The 24,685-nt window shown below is 47.0% G+C and overlaps 1 protein-coding gene across 8 annotated transcripts in view; it reads right to left on the minus strand.

Annotated features, from left to right (window-relative positions):
* The window catches only part of LOC134949257 (cytochrome P450 2F3-like), a 266,609-nt gene that overhangs the window by 183,922 nt on the left and 58,002 nt on the right, over positions 1–24,685 (minus strand). Inside the window, exon 1 of one of the 8 annotated variants that reach the window (XM_063937742.1) lies at positions 12,787–12,891. The exons of 6 other annotated variants lie outside the window; for them this stretch is intronic. The gene's annotated coding sequence lies outside the window, so the exon portion shown is untranslated. Of the gene's footprint in view, positions 1–12,786; positions 12,892–24,685 lie in introns of those variants that run through there. One more of the 8 variants, XM_063937741.1, reaches the window with a different exon arrangement.

Raw genomic sequence — 24,685 nt, forward strand, 5'->3', positions numbered from 1 at the left:
TGCCACTAGTCATGGCCGAGACGATGAAATGCCAGCAACGTCGTCTGCCAAGGCCGATGCCCAATGTCATAGTACAGAGCATGTAAAATCCAAAACACCAAATATCAGTAAAAAAAGGACTCCAAAACCTAAAATAAAATTGTCGGAGGAGAAGCGTAAACTTGCCAATATGCCATTTACCACACGGAGTGGCAAGGAACGGCTGAGGCCCTGGCCTATGTTCATGGCTAGTGGTTCAGCTTCACATGAGGATGGAAGCACTCAGCCTCTCGCTAGAAAAATGAAAAGACTCAAGCTGGCAAAAGCACCGCAAAGAACTGTGCGTTCTTCGAAATCCCAAATCCACAAGGAGAGTCCAATTGTGTCGGTTGCGATGCCTGACCTTCCCAACACTGGACGTGAAGAGCATGCGCCTTCCACCATTTGCACGCCCCCTGCAAGTGCTGGAAGGAGCACCCGCAGTCCAGTTCCTGATAGTCAGATTGAAGATGTCAGTGTTGAAGTACACCAGGATGAGGAGGATATGGGTGTTGCTGGCGCTGGGGAGGAAATTGACCAGGAGGATTCTGATGGTGAGGTGGTTTGTTTAAGTCAGGCACCCGGGGAGACACCTGTTGTCCGTGGGAGGAATATGGCCATTGACATGCCTGGTGAAAATACCAAAAAAATCAGCTCTTCGGTGTGGAAGTATTTCAACAGAAATGCGGACAACAGGTGTCAAGCCGTGTGTTGCCTTTGTCAAGCTGTAATAAGTAGGGGTAAGGACGTTAACCACCTCGGAACATCCTCCCTTATACGTCACCTGCAGCGCATTCATAATAAGTCAGTGACAAGTTCAAAAACTTTGGGTGACAGCGGAAGCAGTCCACTGACCAGTAAATCCCTTCCTCTTGTAACCAAGCTCACGCAAACCACCCCACCAACTCCCTCAGTGTCAATTTCCTCCTTACCCAGGAATGCCAATAGTCCTGCAGGCCATGTCACTGGCAATTCTGACGAGTCCTCTCCTGCCTGGAATTCCTCCGATGCATCCTTGAGTGTAATGCCTACTGCTGCTGGCGCTGCTGTTGTTGCTGCTGGGAGTCGATCGTCATCCCAGAGGGGAAGTCGTAAGCCCACTTGTACTACTTCCAGTAAGCAATTGACTGTCCAACAGTCCTTTGCGAGGAAGATGAAATATCACAGCAGTCATCCTGCTGCAAAGCGGATAACTGAGGCCTTGACAACTATGTTGGTGTTAGACGTGCGTCCGGTATCCGCCGTTAGTTCACAGGGAACTAGACAATTTATTGAGGCAGTGTGCCCCCGTTACCAAATACCATCTAGGTTCCACTTCTCTAGGCAGGCGATACCGAGAATGTACACGGACGTCAGAAAAAGACTCACCAGTGTCCTAAAAAATGCAGTTGTACCCAATGTCCACTTAACCACGGACATGTGGACAAGTGGAGCAGGGCAGGGTCAGGACTATATGACTGTGACAGCCCACTGGGTAGATGTATGGACTCCCGCCGCAAGAACAGCAGCGGCGGCACCAGTAGCAGCATCTCGCAAACGCCAACTCTTTCCTAGGCAGGCTACGCTTTGTATCACCGCTTTCCAGAATACGCACACAGCTGAAAACCTCTTACGGCAACTGAGGAAGATCATCGCGGAATGGCTTACCCCAATTGGACTCTCCTGTGGATTTGTGGCATCGGACAACGCCAGCAATATTGTGTGTGCATTAAATATGGGCAAATTCCAGCACGTCCCATGTTTTGCACATACCTTGAATTTGGTGGTGCAGAATTTTTTTAAAAACGACAGGGGTGTGCAAGAGATGCTGTCGGTGGCCAGAAGAATTGCGGGACACTTTCGGCGTACAGGCACCACGTACAGAAGACTGGAGCACCACCAAAAACAACTGAACCTGCCCTGCCATCATCTGAAGCAAGAAGTGGTAACGAGGTGGAATTCAACCCTCTATATGCTTCAGAGGTTGGAGGAGCAGCAAAAGGCCATTCAAGCCTATACAATTCAGCACGATATAGGAGGTGGAATGCACCTGTCTCAAGCGCAGTGGAGAATGATTTCAACATTGTGCAAGGTTCTGATGCCCTTTGAACTTGCCACACGTGAAGTCAGTTCAGACACTGCCAGCCTGAGTCAGGTCATTCCCCTCATCAGGCTTTTGCAGAAGAAGCTGGAGACATTGAAGGAGGAGCTAACACAGAGCGATTCCGCTAGGCATGTGGGACTTGTGGATGGAGCCCTTAATTCGCTTAACAAGGATTCACGGGTGGACAATCTGCTGAAATCAGAGCACTACATTTTGGCCACCATGCTCGATCCTAGATTTAAAGCCTACCTTGGATCTCTCTTTCCGGCAGACACAAGTCTGCTGGGGTTCAAAGACCTGCTGGTGAGAAAATTGTCAAGTCAAGCGGAACGCGACCTGTCAACATCTCCTCCTTCACATTCTCCCGCAACTGGGGGTGCGAGGAAAAGGCTCAGAATTCCGAGCCCACCCGCTGGCGGTGATGCAGGGCAGTCTGGAGCGAGTGCTGATGCTGACATCTGGTCCGGACTGAAGGACCTGACAACGATTACGGACATGTCGTCTACTGTCACTGCATATGATTCTCTCACCATTGAAAGAATGGTGGAGGATTATATGAGTGACCGCATCCAAGTAGGCACGTCACACAGTCCGTACTTATACTGGCAGGAAAAAGAGGCAATTTGGAGGCCCTTGCACAAACTGGCTTTATTCTACCTAAGTTGCCCTCCCACAAGTGTGTACTCCGAAAGAGTGTTTAGTGCCGCCGCTCACCTTGTCAGCAATCGGCGTACGAGGTTACATCCAGAAAATGTGGAGAAGATGATGTTCATTAAAATGAATTATAATCAATTCCTCCGTGGAGACATTGACCAGCAGCAATTGCCTCCACAAAGTACACAGGGAGCTGAGATGGTGGATTCCAGTGGGGACGAATTGATAATCTGTGAGGAGGGGGATGTACACGGTGATATATCGGAGGATGATGATGAGGTGGACATCTTGCCTCTGTAGAGCCAGTTTGTGCAAGGAGAGATTAATTGCTTCTTTTTAGGTGGGGGTCCAAACCAAACCGTCATTTCAGTCACAGTCGTGTGGCAGACCCTGTCACTGAAATGATGGGTTGGTTAAAGTGTGCATGTCCTGTTTATACAACATAAGGGTGGGTGGGAGGGCCCAAGGACAATTCCATCTTGCACCTCTTTTTTCTTTAATTTTTCTTTGCGTCATGTGCTGTTTGGGGAGGGTTTTTTGGAAGGGCCATCCTGCGTGACACTGCAGTGCCACTCCTAGATGGGCCCGGTGTTTGTGTCGGCCTCTAGGGTCGCTTATCTTACTCACACAGCTACCTCATTGCGCCTCTTTTTTTCTTTGCGTCATGTGCTGTTTGGGGAGGGTTTTTTGGAAGGGACATCCTGCGTGACACTGCAGTGCCACTCCTAGATGGGCCCGGTGTTTGTGTCGGCCACTAGGGTCGCTTATCTTACTCACACAGCTACCTCATTGCGCCTCTTTTTTTCTTTGCGTCATGTGCTGTTTGGGGAGGGTTTTTTGGAAGGGACATCCTGCGTGACACTGCAGTGCCACTCCTAGATGGGCCCGGTGTTTGTGTCGGCCACTAGGGTCGCTTATCTTACTCACACAGCTACCTCATTGCGCCTCTTTTTTTCTTTGCGTCATGTGCTGTTTGGGGAGGGTTTTTTGGAAGGGACATCCTGCGTGACACTGCAGTGCCACTCCTAGATGGGCCCGGTGTTTGTGTCGGCCACTAGGGTCGCTTATCTTACTCACACAGCTACCTCATTGCGCCTCTTTTTTTCTTTGCGTCATGTGCTGTTTGGGGAGGGTTTTTTGGAAGGGACATCCTGCGTGACACTGCAGTGCCACTCCTAGATGGGCCCGGTGTTTGTGTCGGCCACTAGGGTCGCTTATCTTACTCACACAGCTACCTCATTGCGCCTCTTTTTTTCTTTGCGTCATGTGCTGTTTGGGGAGGGTTTTTTGGAAGGGCCATCCTGCGTGACACTGCAGTGCCACTCCTAGATGGGCCAGGTGTTTGTGTCGGCCACTAGGGTCGCTTATCTTACTCACACAGCTACCTCATTGTGCCTCTTTTTTTCTTTGCGTCATGTGCTGTTTGGGGAGGGTTTTTTGGAAGGGACATCCTGCGTGACACTGCAGTGCCACTCCTAGATGGGCCAGGTGTTTGTGTCGGCCACTAGGGTCGCTTATCTTACTCACACAGCTACCTCATTGCGCCTCTTTTTTTCTTTGCGCCATGTGCTGTTTGGGGAGGGTTTTTTGGAAGGGACATCCTGCGTGACACTGCAGTGCCACTCCTAGATGGGCCCGGTGTTTGTGTCGGCCACTAGGGTTGCTTATCTTACTCACACAGCTACCTCATTGCGCCTCTTTTTTTCTTTGCGTCATGTGCTGTTTGGGGAGGGTTTTTTGGAAGGGACATCCTGCGTGACACTGCAGTGCCACTCCTAGATGGGCCCGGTGTTTGTGTCGGCCACTAGGGTCGCTTATCTTACTCACACAGCTACCTCATTGCGCCTCTTTTTTCTTTGCGTCATGTGCTGTTTGGGGAGGGTTTTTTGGAAGGGCCATCCTGCGTGACACTGCAGTGCCACTCCTAGATGGGCCAGGTGTTTGTGTCGGCCACTAGGGTCGCTTAGCTTAGTCATCCAGCGACCTCGGTGCAAATTTTAGGACTAAAAATAATATTGTGAGGTGTGAGGTATTCAGAATAGACTGAAAATGAGTGGAAATTATGGTTTTTGAGGTTAATAATACTTTGGGATCAAAATGACCCCCAAATTCTATGATTTAAGCTGTTTTTTAGTGTTTTTTGAAAAAAACACCCGAATCCAAAACACACCCGAATCCGACAAAAAAAATTCGGTGAGGTTTTGCCAAAACGCGGTCGAACCCAAAACACGGCCGCGGAACCGAACCCAAAACCAAAACACAAAACCCGAAAAATTTAAAGTGCACATCTCTAATGACAACAGAAACTACCCAAATGACCCTGATCAAAAGTTTACATACCCTGGAGATTTTGGCCTGATAACATGCACACAAGTTGACACAAACAGGTTTGAATGGCTACTAAAGGTAACCACCCTCACCTGTGATCTGTTTGCTTGTAATCAGTGTGTGTGTAAAAAGGTCAGTGAGTTTCTGGACTCCTGAAAGACCCTTGCATCTTTCATCCAGTGCTGCACTGATGTGTCTGGATTCTGAGTCATGGGGAAAGCAAAAGAATTGTCAAAGGATCTGCGGGAAAAGGTAATTGAACTGTATAAAACAGGAAAGGGATATAAAAAGATATCCAAGCAATTGAGAATGCCAGTCAGCAGTGTTCAAACTCTAATTAAGAAGTGGAAAATGAGGGATTCTGTGGAAACCAAATCACGGTCAGGTAGACCAACAAAAATTTCAGCCACAACTGCCAGGAAAATTGTTCGGGATGTAAAGAAAAATCCACAAATAACTTCAGCTGAAATACAGGAGTCTCTGAAAAAAAGTGGTGTGGTTGTTTCAAGATGCACAATAAGGAGGCATTTGAAGAAAAATGGGCTGCATGGTCGAGTCGCCAGAAGAAAGCCATTACTATGCAAATGCCACAAAGCATCCCGCTTACAATACTCCAAACAACACAGAGACAAGCCTCAAAACTTCTGGAACACAGTCATTTGGAGTGATGAGACCAACATTTTACTTTTTGGCCACAACCATAAATGTTACATTTGGAGAGGAGTCAACAAGGCCTATGATGAAAGGTACACCATTCCTACTATGAAACACGGAGGTGGATCGCTGATGTTTTGGGGATGTGTGAGCTACAAAGGCACTGGAAACTTGGTCAAAATTGATGGCAAGATGAATGCAGCATGTTATCAGAAAATACTGGAGGAAAATTTGCACTCATCAGCCCGGAAGCTGCGCATGGGACGTACTTGGACGTTCCAACATGACAATGATCCAAAACACAAGGCCAAGTCGACCTGTCATTGGCTACAGCAGAATAAAGTAGTGATGAGCGCCTGAAATTTTTCGGGTTTTGTGTTTTGGTTTTGGGTTCGGTTCCGCGGCCGTGTTTTGGGTTCGACCGCGTTTTGGCAAAACCTCACCGAATTTTTTTTGTCGGATTCGGGTGTGTTTTGGATTCGGGTGTTTTTTTCAAAAAACCCTAAAAAACAGCTTAAATCATAGAATTTGGGGGTCATTTTGATCCCAAAGTATTATTAACCTCAAAAACCATAATTTCCACTCATTTTCAGTCTACTCTGAATACCTCACACCTCACAATATTATTTTTAGTCCTAAAATTTGCACCGAGGTCGCTGTGTGAGTAAGATAAGCGACCCTAGTGGCCGACACAAACACCGGGCCCATCTAGGAGTGGCACTGCAGTGTCACGCAGGATGTCCCTTCCAAAAAACCCTCCCCAAACAGCACATGACGCAAAGAAAAAAAGAGGCGCAATGAGGTAGCTGTGTGAGTAAGATTAGCGACCCTAGTGGCCGACACAAACACCGGGCCCATCTAGGAGTGGCACTGCAGTGTCACGCAGGATGTCCCTTCCAAAAAACCCTCCCCAAACAGCACATGACGCAAAGAAAAAAAGAGGCGCAATGAGGTAGCTGACTGTGTGAGTAAGATAAGCGACCCTAGTGGCCGACACAAACACCGGGCCCATCTAGGAGTGGCACTGCAGTGTCACGCAGGATGTCCCTTCCAAAAAACCCTCCCCAAACAGCACATGACGCAAAGAAAAAAAGAGGCGCAATGAGGTAGCTGTGTGAGTAAGATTAGCGACCCTAGTGGCCGACACAAACACCGTGCCCATCTAGGAGTGGCACTGCAGTGTCACGCAGGATGTCCCTTCCAAAAAACCCTCCCCAAACAGCACATGACGCAAAGAAAAAAAGAGGCGCAATGAGGTAGCTGACTGTGTGAGTAAGATAAGCGACCCTAGTGGCCGACACAAACACCGGGCCCATCTAGGAGTGGCACTGCAGTGTCACGCAGGATGGCCCTTCCAAAAAACCCTCCCCAAACAGCACATGACGCAAAGAAAAAAAGAGGCGCAATGAGGTAGCTGACTGTGTGAGTAAGATAAGCGACCCTAGTGGCCGACACAAACACCGGGCCCATCTAGGAGTGGCACTGCAGTGTCACGCAGGATGGCCCTTCCAAAAAACCCTCCCCAAACAGCACATGACGCAAAGAAAAAAAGAGGCGCAATGAGGTAGCTGACTGTGTGAGTAAGATAAGCGACCCTAGTGGCCGACACAAACACCGGGCCCATCTAGGAGTGGCACTGCAGTGTCACGCAGGATGTCCCTTCAAAAAAAACCTCCCCAAACAGCACATGACGCAAAGAAAAAAAGAGGCGCAATGAGGTAGCTGACTGTGTGAGTAAGATAAGCGACCCTAGTGGCCGACACAAACACCGGGCCCATCTAGGAGTGGCACTGCAGTGTCACACAGGATGTCCCTTCCAAAAAACCCTCCCCAAACAGCACATGACGCAAAGAAAAAAAGAGGCGCAATGAGGTAGCTGTGTGAGTAAGATTAGCGACCCTAGTGGCCGACACAAACACCGGGCCCATCTAGGAGTGGCACTGCAGTGTCACGCAGGATGTCCCTTCCAAAAAACCCTCCCCAAACAGCACATGACGCAAAGAAAAATAAAAGAAAAAAGAGGTGCAAGATGGAATTGTCCTTGGGCCCTCCCACCCACCCTTATGTTGTATAAACAAAACAGGACATGCACACTTTAACCAACCCATCATTTCAGTGACAGGGTCTGCCACACGACTGTGACTGATATGACGGGTTGGTTTGGACCCCCACCAAAAAAGAAGCAATTAATCTCTCCTTGCACAAACTGGCTCTACAGAGGCAAGATGTCCACCTCATCATCATCCTCCGATATATCACCGTGTACATCCCCCTCCTCACAGATTACCACGGGTAGGTGGTATACAATTATGGATGGATTGCCGAGTGCCGACACAGAGGTAGCTACAGCCGTGAACTACCGTACTGTGTCTGCTGCGACTGGATGATAAATAATGATATAAAAAATATATATATATCACTACTGCAGCCGGACAGGTATATATTATATAATGACGGACCTGCTGGACACTGTCTGTCAGCAGAATGAGTTTTTTATAGAATAAAAAAAAAAACACCACACAAGTCACACGACGAGTGTTTAACTTTTTCAGGCAATCACAATATAGTATACTACTAACTATACTGGTGGTCAGTGTGGTCAGGTCACTGGTCAGTCACACTGGCAGTGGCACTCCTGCAGCAAAAGTGTGCACTGTTTAATTTTAATAATATGTACTCCTGGCTCCTGCTATAACCTATAACTGGCACTGCTCCCCAGTCTCCCCCACAATTATAAGCTGTGTGAGCACAGTCAGATATATACATAGATGATGCAGCACACTGGGCTGAGCAGTGCACACAGATATGGTATGTGACTGAGTCACTGTGTATCGTTTTTTTCAGGCAGAGAACGGATTATATTAAATAAAACTGCACTGTCTGGTGGTCACTGTGGTCAGTCACTAGTAAACTCTGCACTCTCTACAGTACTCCTAAGCTCCAGTAAATCAAGTGTCTCTGTCTCAAATCAATCTCACTCTCTCTCTTATAATCTAAATGGAGAGGACGCCAGCCACGTCCTCTCCCTATCAATCTCAATGCACGTGTGAAAATGGCGGCGACGCGCGGCTCCTTATATAGAATCCGAGTCTCGCGATAGAATCCGAGCCTCGCGAGAATCCGACAGCGTCATGATGACGTTCGGGCGCGCTCGGGTTAACCGAGCAAGGCGGGAAGATCCGAGTCGCTCGGATCCGTGTAAAAAAAGCTGAAGTTCGGGCGGGTTCGGATTCCGAGGAACCGAACCCGCTCATCTCTAGAATAAAGTGAAGGTTCTGGAGTGGCCATCTCAGTCTCCTGACCTCAATATCATTGAGCCACTCTGGGGAGATCTCAAACGTGCAGTTCATGCAAGACAGCCCAAGAATTTACAGGAACTGGAGGCTTTTTGCCAAGAAGAATGGGCAGCTTTACCATCTGAGAAAATAAAGAGCCTCATCCACAACTACCACAAAAGACTTCAAGCTGTCATTGATGATAAAAGGGGCGATACACGGTATTAAGAACTGGGGTATGTAAACTTTTGATCAGGGTCATTTGGGTAGTTTCTGTTGTCATTATGATTTAAAAGTCGATTGACAATAAATGGCTTCACCCAACCACTAACCATGAGTGAAAGAAAAGTTTGTGAGTTATCATTCATATTCTCTGACAAATGGCCAGAAAATCACAAATTCTGCTAGGGTATGTAAATTTATGAGCACAACTGTATATATATATATATATATATTTATTTATTTTATACATTTTATAAAACTTATATTATACTAAACAGCAGCAGACAGGCAGGCACAGCTGCGCAGCCAGAACACGCTTTAAAAAATAAATAAATCATTATCGGTGCGTCCAGACACCCATCTCCTACTTCAAAGACTCCTCTCACCTGTCCAACGTCTCCACCTGTCACACGTGCGCTGTGACATCATAACGTCATGCGCACAACTCGGGACTCAGGAGCGCGGAGGGAGGAAGCAGCTCAAGCGGTTACTGATTTAACAGCTGTGAGCTGCGAACTGCCGGCGGCCAGACGGCAGGTGCCAGTGAATTCGTTCTGCGGTGCTCCTTGCAACATTTTAGACGCCGGGAGCTTGAGCTACACTGGAGCCACCCTCCCTGCGCCCCTGGCTATAGGCAATATAAGCAATTGTCTAGGGCAGTGATGGGGAACCTTTGGAACTCCAGCTCTTGTTTAACTACACATACCAGCATGCCGCATGCCGTGCTCCAGTTTTGCTCCTTGGCTATGCTAAAATGGTTGCAGGGCATGCTAGGAGCTGGAGTGCCAAGGTTCTATATCACTGGCCTAGGGTATTCTTGGAAGGTCTAGGGGCATTCAAACATGTCTGCAGTATCTCATTCTGGGAGGGAGTAAGAGACAGTCAGCAAACTATTTCAGCTTTACCAACACTGCTGCTTATGCTTGTTTACGCTGTTGATTAGATTTGGAAAGTAGAGTGCTTACTGTCCCTTACTCTCAGTGTGAGTGACTTGTGAGACACAGAGAGAATGCACATGTGATATATTCACTGACTATGTAAGGTTGGGTCTGGGACTCCAGGTCGACAACAAAAAGGTCGACACACCTTAGGTCGACGCCAATTGGTCGACACACCTTAGGTCGACATGGACAAAAGGTCGACAGGAACAAGGTCAACATGGAAAAAGGTCGACATGAGTTTTTTATGTTTTTTTGGTGTTGTTTTTTTCGTAGAGTGACCGGGAACCCCAATTAGTGCACCGCGTCCCCTCGCATGGCTCGCTTCGCTCGCCATGCTTCGGGCATGGTGCCTTCGCTCCGCTTCGCTCGGCACAGATTACCGTTCCAATCGTAGTCCACGTGGATCGTTAAGTATGAAAAGGTTCCAAAAGAGAAAAAAATTGTGAAAAACTCATGTCGACCTTTTTCCATGTCGACCTTGTTCCTGTCGGCCTTTTGTCTGTGTCGACCTTTTGTCCATGTCGACCTAAGGTGTGTCGACCAATTGGCATCGACCTAAGGTGTGTCGACCTTTTTGTTGTCGACCTGGAGTCCGGGTACCGTAAGGTTATCACTGGACAGCTCCTTATGATACCAGATGTGCATTAAGGCAGACTGTTCCAAACATTATGGACATCACCTACAGATGTGTCCTCTTACATCTTTGCTCTGTGCACTACAAGTTGCATTGCACTTAACAAAACCATGTTACACTGCAGGTGGGGAAGATGTAACATGTGCAGAGAGAGTTAGATTTGTGTTGGGCGTGTTCAAACTGAAATCTAAGTTTCAGTGTAGAAATTAAGCAGCCAGTATTTTGCCCATTAGTATGTCCCCTTATCTGTTGAAACGCCCCTGCCCATACCACAATGCAATCATGCATTATTATTCTATGGGATCATACACCACTGCACAACACAGATCCATACCACTATAAAAGGCAGTCATATGTCACTATGCCATTCAGCTCTATTCCACTACACCTTACAGACTTATACCACTGCACACATGCTGAAAAGTATATACAGTAGTACAATTTTTCGGGCTAGTATGTTTGGAAAGCTCCTCACCTATTCTTGGGGAGGTATAATTTATTCTGCATCCTGCATAATGTTACGTTGGCCTGCCCACAGTTGATATAATCCTGCCTATGGGGATGATTCCAAATTGTTTGCTCGCTAGCTGCTTTTAGCAGCATTGCACACGCTAAGCCGCCGCCCTCTGGGAGTGTATCTTAGCATAGCAGAATTGCGAACGAAAGATTCGCTAATTTTCTCGTAACGATTACCCCGCAGTTTCTGAGTAGCTCCAGACTTTCTCCTACACTGCGACCAGCTCAGTCCTTTTCGTTCCTGGTTTGACGTCACAAACACACCCAGCGTTCGCCCAGCCAATCCCCCGTTTCTCCAGCCACTCCCGCGTTTTTCCCTGAAACGCCTGCGTTTTTCCGCACACTCCCAGAAAACGTCCAGTTTCCGCCCAGAAACACCCACTTCCTGTCAATCACACTACGATCAGCAGAACGATGAAAAACTTTGTTACGCCGTGAGTAAAATACCAAACTTTTGTGCTAATTAACTTGGCGCAGGCACGCTGCGTACATTGCGCATGCGCAGTTTGCGACTAATCGCTCCGTAGCGAAAAAAAATAACAAGCGAACAACTCGGAATGACCCCCTTTATGAAGCTACTTTCATAATTTCTCGCAACCCTGGTGATCTCAGGCGTCATTACATCTGGCCAATTATGCCCCTATATTGCACTCATTCCTATGCAAAGTACACCTTGTAGAAACATGCCCCTAAACAACTTTCCCTCTCCTTGTATCCAGGTATCCGGATGGTAGGTCAATGTGGATTAGGTCAGCAATCAGTAGGTCGACCACTATTGGTTGACATGGTCATGGTCGACATAGGAAAATGGGTCACACATTGAAATGGTTGACATAGGATAGGTTAACCCATGTAAAGGTCAACATGACTTTTTTTTTTAAATTAGATTTTTAACATTATCATAGTTTACCTTCAACGTGGACTATGATTGGACTCAGTAACCTGAGTGAAGCAAGCCATGCAAGGGAACGCGGTGCACTAATTGGGGATCCTGGTCACGTTACCCAAAAAAATGACACCTCAAAAATTTAATGTCGACCTAGCTATGTGTCAACATTTTTCCCATATCATTGTCGACCGATAGTAGTCGAACTATCTACTTTCGACCTAATCCATGTCAACCTATTAATCCATAAGCTGTGTCCTTCTCCACTATTTAATACAGTCATATGCCGACATAGAATTCAGCCCTAAGCAACTAAACAATACAGTACCACAACACTCCACAAAACAATACCATGTGACCATAGAATACAGTTCCATATCCCACTACACAATGCAGTTGTCCACCATTATATAATGCGTCCCTATGCCACTACACACTGCAGTGTCACCTACCCCCTATGTTCTGCTTCCAGTGACATGCCTTTTTAAAATGTAGCCATGTGCCATGCCCATTATTATATATAATGTATCCTTATGCCACTACACAATGCAGACTAATTCCTCTATACGACTTACCTGTTCCTTTACGCTGCAATCAGTCTCATGCAACTACAGTCCTTTAAAGTATTCAGTTTAATTTAATTGCACTACCCAAGGCAGTCAATCGATATTACACAACTTATCCCTACTTGGCTGCACTTCAGCCAATGCCGTCATGTCCAAAGGAGGAGAGGTATGAGGTCTCCTTTGGGTTTAATAACCTTTTGGGCGGATCCTTTATTTATTCATTCCCTCATGCATGCCAAAATAAATTCCAGAAACAATTTGATACTGAACCTGTGAAAATGATTGCTGTCTGGATAAGAGTTGGGAAATATATAGCCTGTGGGTTGTATGCAGCCTGCCAGGCATTTGGAATCGGGCTTGTTGACCGGTTGCTATGTGCTATTGTGCTTTACAGGGTCTACTAAGCCTAGGAGAGAGATAAAGTGGACTAAGATAAAGTACCAACCAGTTAGCTCTTGTTTATCATTTTTCAAAAACATGGGGGTAAATTTACTAAGATGGGAGTTCTATTTAAGATGGGATGTTGCCCATATCAACCAATCAGATTCCAGGTATTATCTTCTAGAAGGTGCTAGATAAATGAGAAGCAGAATCTGATTGGTTGCTATGGGCAACATCCCATCTTAAATAGAACTCCTATCTTAGTAAATTTACCCCATGGTAGTTACAGTAGGAGCTGATTGGCTGGTACTTTATCTTCATCCACTTTATCTGTCTCCAAGGATTATTACCTATTATATGGGTGTTTGGGAATGAATACCTGCTCCTGCAGTGAAAAATTGCCCCAGTGCAAGTGTGTGCATGCATGTGTACGCTGTGCGAAAATTCCCCTCAGTCAGGGGACAGCGGCAAATTTGTTCACGTCACATTCACCATCAAAGATTTTCCCCATTCTGTGCAATCTGTGCATAGCTGAATACTTACTCCTCCAGTGCTAAGTAATCAGGCTGATTGGGGTCGGAGCTGACGTCACACACCCTCCCTGAAAATGCTTGGGAATGCCTGTGTTTTTCCAGACACACCCAGTAAACGGCCAGTTACCACCCACAAATGCCCACTTCCTGTCAATCACTTTGTGAACGCCCGTGCGGTCGAAGATTTTTGCACCATCCTCTGGCAATGCGCCTACGCATGTGCAGTAGTTCGATAAACGTGCGAAAACACACAGCAGCAATCAGGTCTGAATCAGGCCCTTAGTTGTAACGGACCCAATTCCAAGCAGGCTGGAGTTTTGCCTAGGGTGTTGAGAAACCTTGCACTCAGTAGCGGATCTTGCCACGGGCAAGCAGGACTTTTGCCCGGGGCGCCGCCTTCCGGAGGGCGCCGCACCAGGGCAAGATCCGCTGCTGCTGTGTGCCCCCCGCTGCCCCCCTGCTGCCGCTGGGAAGGGAAACTAGACGCGTACGCGTCTAGTTTCACTTCGTGGAGAGGTCCTTTACTGTGCGGTGTGCGATGACATCATTGCGCACCGCACATCATTTCAGTCTGTACAGGGGGCGTAAATGACCACGCCCCTGTACGAAGCCACGCCCCCCAATGCCGCCCGGAGTGCCAGATGCCCCGGAACCGGCCCTGCTTGCACTGGCCCTGTTAGTAGGTGCTTCAGGTCAGTCTTTGTATGGATAGCACTTATTAGCACAGTAGTGCTAGAAACGTATCCTCTCAGATTATGATTTCTTTTCTTTTAACAGTATCGTGCATAGGCGTGCGCAGGGCCGTCTTTCCGTATGGACTCAATGGGCTCTTGCCCAAGGGCCCCAGGAGTAAAAGGGCCCTAGGCTGATAGCTGAGGGTCCCCTCTTTCCAGGGGTACCAGTTTTTTGAAAATCGGCCCAGGGGAACCGGAGATATCCGACGTCAAAGCAGTGGTCCCCATCCAAGCCTGTTAATTGTTCTTACTAGCCAGATATCTCGGGTTCTGTCTGAGTTTTTCTGAGGGTATTCTCCAAAAGCTGTCACTCTCCCCTTTCAGCAGACAATGGTCGCTAGTCTCTACTATGCCCAGAACCAGAGATATCAGCCTTCAAGCAGCTGGTCCCTGCTCCAGCTCCACACGCTTAATATGCGGTTTTATATTTTTGTTGGTGGATTGCTCTGGCTCCTAAACTCTGATCCCCAAGTCCCCAGTACCTTGTGAAAGGTGGGACTCTCTAGTTTTTTTTATCCCATTTAAGCTAAGAAATCTATCTCCAGGATCTGGAGATATCTGCAGTAAAGCAAGCTGCCCTGACCCCTGGAAAATGATTAATATTAAGCCCACTCCACTATCCACCCCTCCTCTGTGTATTAAACACCCACCATGGAAGTCATGTACCAGGACTCCTTCATTCAGCACCATGTCCCCTTCTACAGTTTAGGGTTCTCCTTTCTGTCCCATTTGTGCAGTAAAGGAGTAATTAGCAGAAATTATTTCTCCAGGTCCTACATGCTGAACGAAAGATAGAACCCCCCTACCCCCGGAGGGACATCAAATCTGCCGCTAATAGCACCACCTACCCCCACCACTGATGGGTGGGTAGGGGCCCCAGTGCATTGCTGTGCCCAGGGGCCTACACTGCTGTTAAGACGGCACTGGGCGTGCGCAGCACATTTTATTAGGGGGTGCACTGTTGGAGGGGTGTGTCTAGCACCGCCTTTTGGGCGTGTCTAGCATCTATTGACGGTCAACGCAATATAAAATATCCACCCTTGTACCAATCCTAATAATGCAGATGCATTGTCAGATGTTGTGGTGTGCAACAAAGAAACACCCCTGATGGCACTCACTGCAATTACACTCCTCCTCCTGGTCTGGCTCCCCCTCTCTTTCCCCTGCAAGCTGACACTGACAGTCGCACACTATTACTGCTGCTGCTGGAAAAACGCGTGACGTGTCAATGCTGCTGCCGACCGCCTGCCAGTATTGAACGCTGGCTGCATGCTGCTCATCAGTGGCTGGTGTTGGCATAGAATAGAAGGAGAGAGGTGGGCGTGTGACGGATGGGCGTGCGAGCAGCATGACGTCATCACGTCACATCACGCTGTTTTTGAACACCATACCCTTTAGCTGTACCTTTTTGGCAGGTACAGGACCTTTTTTTTAAGGTCTATACCGATTTTTGGCTCTCCAAACTTCCATTGAAAGTATAGGGAAAGGGGCATGGCCACACCCCCTTTTCTAATTTGTACACATTTTTATGTGTAAAATGTTGGAGGGTATGGTACATGGAGGTGGAGGAGGGAATTTGAAAGCCGGTGGCAGTGGCACCCTTGATTAATGCAGGCGTCCGGTCAGTAATGCAGTCCTGACAGGGTGCAGCGCAGAGATGACAGTAATCAGCCTGCTCGGCGATCGCTGCTTCAGGCATGTGAGATCGGCGTGCCGTACATTAGGGGGTGCCTGTGCGCATGCCTATGGTGCCGTGGTTAATTGGCTACTATTAGTACATACTGTTTATTAGAGATGTGCAGAGGGCATTTTTCGGGTTTTGGTTTTGGATTCGGTTCCTCGGTCGTGTTTTGGATTCGGATGCGTTTTTGTAGGATTCAGGTGTGTTTTGGATTCAGGTGGTTTTTTTCATAAACAGCTTAAATCATAGAATTTGGGGGTAATTTTGATCCTATAGTATTATTAACCTCAATAACCATAATTTCCACTCATTTCCAGTTTATTCTGAACACCTCACACCTCACAATATTATTTTTAGTCCTAAAATTTGCACAGAGGTCGCTGGATGACTAAGCTAAGCGACCCAAGTGGCCGGCACAAACACCTGGCCAGGGCCGGATTAACAATGGGGCTGATGGAGCTGCAGCTCCAGGCCCAGCCTCCAAAATAGGCCCACTGCATCTGCAGATGACTTTGCTGCTGTAGACAGGATCCCCCCCCCCCTGGCACTGCAGCATGCAGCGTCCTCGGTCCTTCCCCCTCTGGCATGCATTCCTCCACCTCCACCCCCGCAGATCAATTTTTTTTAAATGTTTTCGGAACATGCTCGTAGCCCCGCCCACTCGCGGCATTAGGCCACGCCCCCTACACTATTCTTTATGCCCGCGATTTACTACTACTAGCCTGTAGGGAGGGGAGTCCCACTGGCAGGAACCCCAATGGTGAGAAGGGAGATGGAGATTCATCTGCAGCAGGCTTCCCAGCAAAAGTCTTGACAGCAGACAGGAAATCCATTGGGCAGCACTTCAAAGGAACTGAGGCACACATATCTGTGTTTCCATCCTCCATAGTTACTGCAGGCAGTGTGACACTGGTCAAGACAGAATTCCAGTGACTAGGTAGGAGGTCTGTGCACCCGTACACATACAGTACTGTTATCTGCTATCACAACTGGACAGTTTTAAAAAGGGTTGTTTTTTAATTTGAGTAAACATAGTGAATGAAGTAATCTATTTTGATAAATGTTCACAAAAATGTTAAACCTGCAAGTTTGCAGATATTGTACTAATGTAGAAATTACATCAAGACATAGTTTATTGTAGATATTGGAATTTGCACCCAATTTAGGCAGTAACCGCTATCTTTGAACATATTATTTTACTCAGTGGCCAGGTAAGGACCACTAGTGTCTGATGCTACAGGACATTCATCCCACATAAATCTATCTACACTCACCCCATGGTGTCATACGCTTGACCGGCATTCAAGATGCCAACAGTCAGAAGACCGACAGCGGCATCCCGATGGTAACAATCCTGACAAGGGGTTTGGTAAGTATACTTACCCTCATCCCTAACCCTCCCCCCTGCAGCCTAACCTTCCCTGGTGGCACCTAACTCTAACCCCCCTCCCTGCAGCCCAAGGCTAACCCTCCCTTCCCCACAGCTTAACCCTACTCAGTGGCACCTAATCCCCCCGCCGCCTAAGCCTAACCCTCCCTTCCCTGCAGTCTAACCCTCCTCAGTGGTGCCTGAACATAACCCCCAGTCCCAGTCTAACCCTAACTCCCCCCCCATCCGTAGACTAACCCTAACTGTCCCCGGCATACTTACAATCAAGGTGATGGCTGTTAGGATTCCAGCTTCTGCATTTCAACTGATGTCTGGATTCCGGCATCGGTCTTATGGCTGCGTTTCAGGATTACGGTGCCGGGATTTTGATTGCCGGCATCATGAATGAAGCACAGGACAACACACTCTTATTTCTTTTATTTAAAACCACAGAGTCCTGACTTGGAGCCGCTGAGGCTACAATAACACAAATGGACTGAGACCTTCCACAGCCAGCACCAGGTGAACTGGAGCTATTGGTCACAAGAGGCCACCAAATCTGAATGTGACCACATATACTGATCCCACCTAGTAGACCTCGGTCAAGCGGTCACACCCTATTATTTAAACAGGCTGACCCCATGAGGAAGGTGCAATAGCCGAAACGGGCCGTAGGGATGGCCATGTGTCTATTAGCTGACTACATCCATGAAGTTCGGATGAGTATATATGCTGCATTTTTGTATATGAAAGTCTGAAGCTTTTTAAGTATTAAAGAATGTTTTTCATTGCTTAAAAAGGTGGTGTGCTGGTTTGCTAGCGTTTTTCAAGTTGGGTTACCATAGACTCAAATACTATGTATATATATATATATATATATATATAGTGGTCGAAGTGGGGCGGTATACGGCGGTATGGTATACCGCCACTTCTTCCACTAACCCGGAAATGAGGAAATGAAAGTGCAGCAGGAGGCGAGGGAAGTGGCCATCCTGCTGCACATGTTGCTCCCGTCCCTGCTCGGGGCCGGCGGCTGTGTAGAGTGCTGTACCAGCCACCGCTCACTACCGCCAGCCGCTCACCGCCGCCCACCGCCACCAGCCGCTCACCCGCAACAAATGAGTCAGGTAATGTTCCCCTGCTGTCACCCTCTCTCCCTTTCATTACTGTCCCTGTCCCTACTGTCACTCTCTCTCTCCCTGCTATCACTGTCGTCACTCTCTCTCCCTGCTGTCACTGTCGTCACTCTCTCTCCCTGTCATCACTCTCTCTCCCTGTCGTCACTCTCTCTCTCCCTGCTGGCACTGTCGTCACTCTCTCTCCCTGTCGTCATTCTCTCTCCCTGTCGTCACTCTCTCTCCCTGTCGTCACTCTGTCTCTCCCTGTCGTCATTCTGGCTGTCCCTGCTGTCACAATTTCAGCTCATTCAGTGTGCTATAATGTGAATTTCGGCTCATTCAGTGTGCTACAATGTGAATTTCGGCTCATTCAGTGTGCTAGAATGTGAATGTCGGCTCATTCAGTGTGCTACAATGTGAATTTCGGCTCATTCAGTGTGCTACAATGTGAATTTCGGCTCATTCAGTGTGCTAGAATGTGAATTTCGGCTCATTCAGTGTGCTACAATGTGAATTTCGGCTCATTCAGTGTGCTACAATGTGAATTTCGGCTCATTCGGTGTGCTATAATGTGAATTTCGGCTCATTCAGTGTGCTACAATGTGAATTTTGGCTCATTCAGTGTGCTACAATGTGAATTTCGGCTCATTCAGTGTGCTATAATGTGAATTTCGGCTCGTACCGTGTGCTGTAATGTGAATTTCATCTTGTACTGTGTGCTATAATGTGAAAGGGGCACCAGTACTAGATAGTACTATAAGGGGTTCTACTACACTGGACACGCCCCTTTTTTGTGACCACGCCCCTTTTCTGGAGCATGCGTGCCTTTGGCGTGCGCATAATTGCGTCCTTGACTTTTGCATACCCCCACTTCAAAATGTCCACTTCGATCACTGTATGTATGTATGCATGTATATATATGTATATATATATATATATATATATTTTATTACTTTTATTGTGTATTTATATGGCAGCACAAGGATTCCTAACAAAGTACATAGAGAGCAAATTAGGAAAACAAAATTGGAAAACAGCGACTTACAGAATAAGACAATGTAGGACATGGTATATAAACATTTCTGCATCAGAGAACATAACCAATGGGGGGGCCTACATTTTTGGGGCCCTAAAGCTTAAACTGTTATGGGGCCCCTTTGCAACTAGGCCATATCCAACAAAGTCCAAATGGCATTGCTGTCCTTGCAAGGACCTCAAGGCCCAAATTTTGGAGAATGAGGTGTGGTGGAGTCCTAGAAAATGGGCCATACAGTGAGCCCCTTCCCACCAGTCTGCGTCTTCGGGGACAGGTCAGGTATATGCCATGGTGAGAGAGACATGTCTTGATAAAATGGACTAGGTCCCTGAAACGTTGCTGTGTCTGTTTTTACTTCTGCCTGATTTCTTTAAAAACCATAGTTTGTGTTTTGTTTTTTTGGTTTTTTTTATTCAGTGGTTAATAACAGAACAGGTGATGTATGCTTCATATAAACAAAGTGGGGAGTGATATTGAGGTGGGTAAAGAAAGGTGGGTAGCTATGCCCTCCATGGTGCTAGCCACAGACCACACCCCCATATCACTACTCACACCCCCATAATGCTGGTTACACCCCCTGCGGCGGTGCACAATAGGCCCTCTACAAATTTCAGCTCCAGGCCCATCAGGACCTTAATCTGGCACTGCACCTGGCCCATCTAGGAGTGGCACTGCAGTGTCAGACAGGATGGCACTTAAAAAAATGGCCCCAAACAGCACATGATGCAAAGATAAATTAAAAAAAAATGAGGTGCAAGATGGAATTTTCCTTGGGCCCTCCCACCCACCCTTATGTTGTATAAATAGGACATGCACACTTTAACAAACCCATCATTTCAGCGACAGGGTCTGCAACACGACTGTGGCTGAAATGACTGGTTGGTTTGGGCCCCCACCAAAAGAGAAGCAATCAATCTCTCCTTGCACAAACTGGCTCTACAGAGGCAGGATGTCCCCCTCCTCCTCATAGTCCGATTCCTCACCCCTTTCACTGTGTACATCCCCCTCCTCACAGAGTATTAATTCATCCCCACTGGAATCCACTATCACAGGTCCCTGTGTACTTTCTGGAGGCAATTGCTGGTAAATGTCTCCACCGAGGAATTGATTATAATTCATTTTGTTGAACATCATCTTCTCAACATTTTTTGGAAGTAACCTCCTACGCAGATCGCTGACAAGGTTACCGGCTGCACTAAACACTCTTTCGGAGTACACACTGGAGGGGGGGCAACTTAGCTAAAATAAAGCCAGTTACTACAAGGGCCTCCAAATTGCCTCTTTTTCCTGCCAGTATACGTACGGACTGTCTGACATGCCTACTTGGATGCTGTCACTCATATAATCCCACACCATTCTTTCAATGGTGACAGAATCATATGCAGTGACAGTAGGCGACATGTCAGTAATCGTTGGCAGGTACTTCAGTCCGGAACAGATGTCAGTTTTCGCTCTTGACTGCCCTGCATCATAGCCAGTGGATGGTTTTGGAAATGTGATCCTTTTCCTGGCAGCTCCGGTGGCGGTAGAAAATTAAGGAGGAGCTCTTGGCGGGTCACATTCCGCTTGACTTGACAAGTGTCTTACCATCAGGTCTTTAAACATCCGCAGACTTGTGTCTGCCGGGAAGAGAGATACAACGTAGGCATTAAACCTAGGATCGAGCACGGTGGCCAAAATGTAGTGCTCTGATTTCAACAGATTGACCACCCATGAATCCTGGTTAAGCGAATGAAGGGCTCTATCCACAAGTCCCACATGCCTAGCGGAATCGCTCCGTTTTAGCTCCTCCTTCAATCTCTCCAGCTGCTTCTGCAAAAGCCTGCTTAGGGGAATGACCTGACTCAGGCTGGCAGTGTCTGAACTGACTTCACGTGTGGCAAGTTCAAAGAGTTGCAGAACCTTGCACAACGTTGAAATCATTCTCCACTGTGCTTGAGTCAGGTGCATTCCCCCTCCTTTGCCTATATCGTAGGCAGATGTATAGGCTTGAATGGCCTTTTGCTGCTCCTCCATCCTCTGTAGCATATAGAGGGTTGAATTCCCCCTCGTTACCACCTCTTGCTTCAACTGATGGCGGGGCAGGTTCAGGAGTGTTTGCTGGTGCTCTAGTCTTTGGCACGCGGTGGCTGAATGCTGAAAGTGTCCTGCAATTCTTCGGGCCACCGACAGCATCTCTTGCACACCCCTGTCGTTTTTTTTTAAATTCTGCACCACCAAATTAATTTTATGTGCAAAACATGGGACGTTCTGGTGTCAATTTCATCCTTAGACAGGAATACCAATAGTCTTGCAGGCCATGTCACTGGCAAGTCTGACGAGTCTTCTCCTAACTGGGATTCCTCCGATGGATCCTTGAGTGTAACACCTACTGCTGCTGGCGCTGCTGTTGTTGCTGCTTGGAGTCGATCGTCATCCCAGAGGGGAAGTTGGAAGACCACTTGTACTGCTTCCAGTAAGCAATTGACTGTCCAACAGTCCTTTGCGAGGAAAGAGGCCACCTCTTCCCGTCCAGTGTTGGGAAGGTCAGGCATCGCAACCGCCGACACAATTGGACTCTACTTGGGGATTTGTGATTTAGAAGAATGCACAGTTCTTTGCTGTGCTTTTGCCAGATTAGGTCTCTTCATTTTTCTAGCAGGAGGATGAGTGCTTCCATCCTGATGTGAAGCTGAACCACTAGTCATGAGGAACATAGGAGAGGGCCTTAGCCATTACTTGCCACTCTGTGTCGTAAATGGCATGTTGGCAAATTTACGCTTCTCCTCAAACGCTTTTAATTTAGATTTTTGGGTCATTTTACTGAACTTTTGTTTTTTGGATTTTACATGCTCTCTTCTTTGACATTGGGCATCGACCTTGGCACATGACGTTGATGGCATTGAATCGTCTCTGCCATGACTAGTGACAGCAGCTTCAGCACTAGGTGGAACTGGATCTTGAGCTTTCCCTATTTTACCCTCCACATTTTTGTTCTCCATTTTTTGTAATGTGTGGAATTATATGCCAGTAATATATCTGGAATTAGATGGCAGTAATGTCTGGAATTAGATACCACTAGATAGATACCAGATACCACTGTGACTGAAATGATGATGACCTATGCACAGTGACAGGACACTACCACAGCACCCTACAGCAGCAAGATGCAGCACAAGACACTGGACTTTTAGTAATGTACTGTAGTATACTGGTCACCACAATGCAGCAGCAAGACAATGAGTAGTGATATTGAGCACTGATGAGGATTCTAGAACTGACACTGGGCAGCGAGAACAGCACTGAACTATTGTACTGTAGTATACTGGTCACCACAATGCAGCACTGATACTGAGCACAGATATTGAGCACTGATTAGGATACTAGAACTGACACAGAGCAGCAAGATACAGCAATGGACTATTGTACTGTAGTATACTGGTCACCACAATGCAGCACAATACAATGAGTAGTGATACTGAGCACTGATGAGGATACTAGAACTGACACTGGGCAGCAAGGACAGCACTGGAATATTTTACTATAGTATACTGGTCACCACAATGCAGCACAGGACAATGAGTAGTAATACTGAGCACTGATGAGTATACTAGAACTGACACTGGGCAACGAGAACAGCACTGGACTATTGTACTGTAGTATACTGGTCACCACAATGCAGGACAAGACAATGAGTAGTGATACTGAGCATTGATGAGGATACTAGAACTAACACGGAGCAGCAAGATAAAGCAATGGACTATTGTACTGTAGTATTATATACTGGTCACCACAATGCAGCGCTGATACTGAGCACAAATTTTGAGCACTAATAAGGATACTAGAACTGACACGGAGCAGCAAAATACAGCAATGGACAATTGTACTGTAGTATTATATACTGGTCACCACAATGCAGCACTGATACTGAGCACAGATATTGAGCACTGATGAGGATACTAGAACTGACACGGAGCAGCAAGATACAGCAATGGGGTATTGTACTGTAGTATACTGGTCACCACAATGCAGCACAAGACAATGAGTAGTGATACTGAGCACTGATGAGGATACTAGAACTGACACTGGGCAGCAAGGACAGCACTGGAATATTGTACTATAGTATACTGGTCACCACAATGCAGCACAGGACAATGAGTAGTGATACTGAGCACTGATGACTATACTAGAACTGATACTGGGCAACGAGAACAGCACTGGACTATTGTACTGTAGTATACTGGTCACCACAATGCAGGACAAGACAATGAGCAGTGATACTGAGCATTGATGAGGATACTAGAACTAACACGGAGCAGCAAGATAAAGCAATGGACTATTGTACTGTAGTATTATATACTGGTCACCACAATGCAGCGCTGATACTGAGCACAGATTTTGAGCACTAATAAGGATACTAGAACTGACACGGAGCAGCAAAATACAGCAATGGACAATTGTACTGTAGTATTATATACTGGTCACCACAATGCAGCACTGATACTGAGCACAGATAATGAGCACTGATGAGGATACTAGAACTGACACGGAGCAGCAAGATACAGCAATGGGCTATTGTACTGTAGTATACTGGTCACCACAATGCAGCACAAGACAATGAGTAGTGATACTGAGCACTGATGAGGATACTAGAACTGACACTGGGCAGCAAGGACAGCACTGGAATATTGTACTATAGTATACTGGTCACCACAATGCAGCACAGGACAATGAGTAGTGATACTGAGCACTGATGAGGATACTAGAACGGATACTGGGCAACGAGAACAGCACTGGACTATTGTACTGTAGTATACTGGTCACCACAATGCAGGACAAGACAATGAGTAGTGATACTGAGCATTGATGAGGATACTAGAACTAACACGGAGCAGCAAGATAAAGCAATGGACTATTGTACTGTAGTATTATATACTGGTCACCACAATGCAGCGCTGATACTGAGCACAGATTTTGAGCACTAATAAGGATACTAGAACTGACACGGAGCAGCAAAATACAGCAATGGGCTATTGTACTGTAGTATTATATACTGGTCACCACAATGCTGCACTGA

This window comes from Pseudophryne corroboree, chromosome 8 (genome assembly GCF_028390025.1).
Source record: "Pseudophryne corroboree isolate aPseCor3 chromosome 8, aPseCor3.hap2, whole genome shotgun sequence".
In the NCBI taxonomy this organism is placed as follows: Eukaryota; Metazoa; Chordata; class Amphibia; order Anura; family Myobatrachidae; genus Pseudophryne; species Pseudophryne corroboree.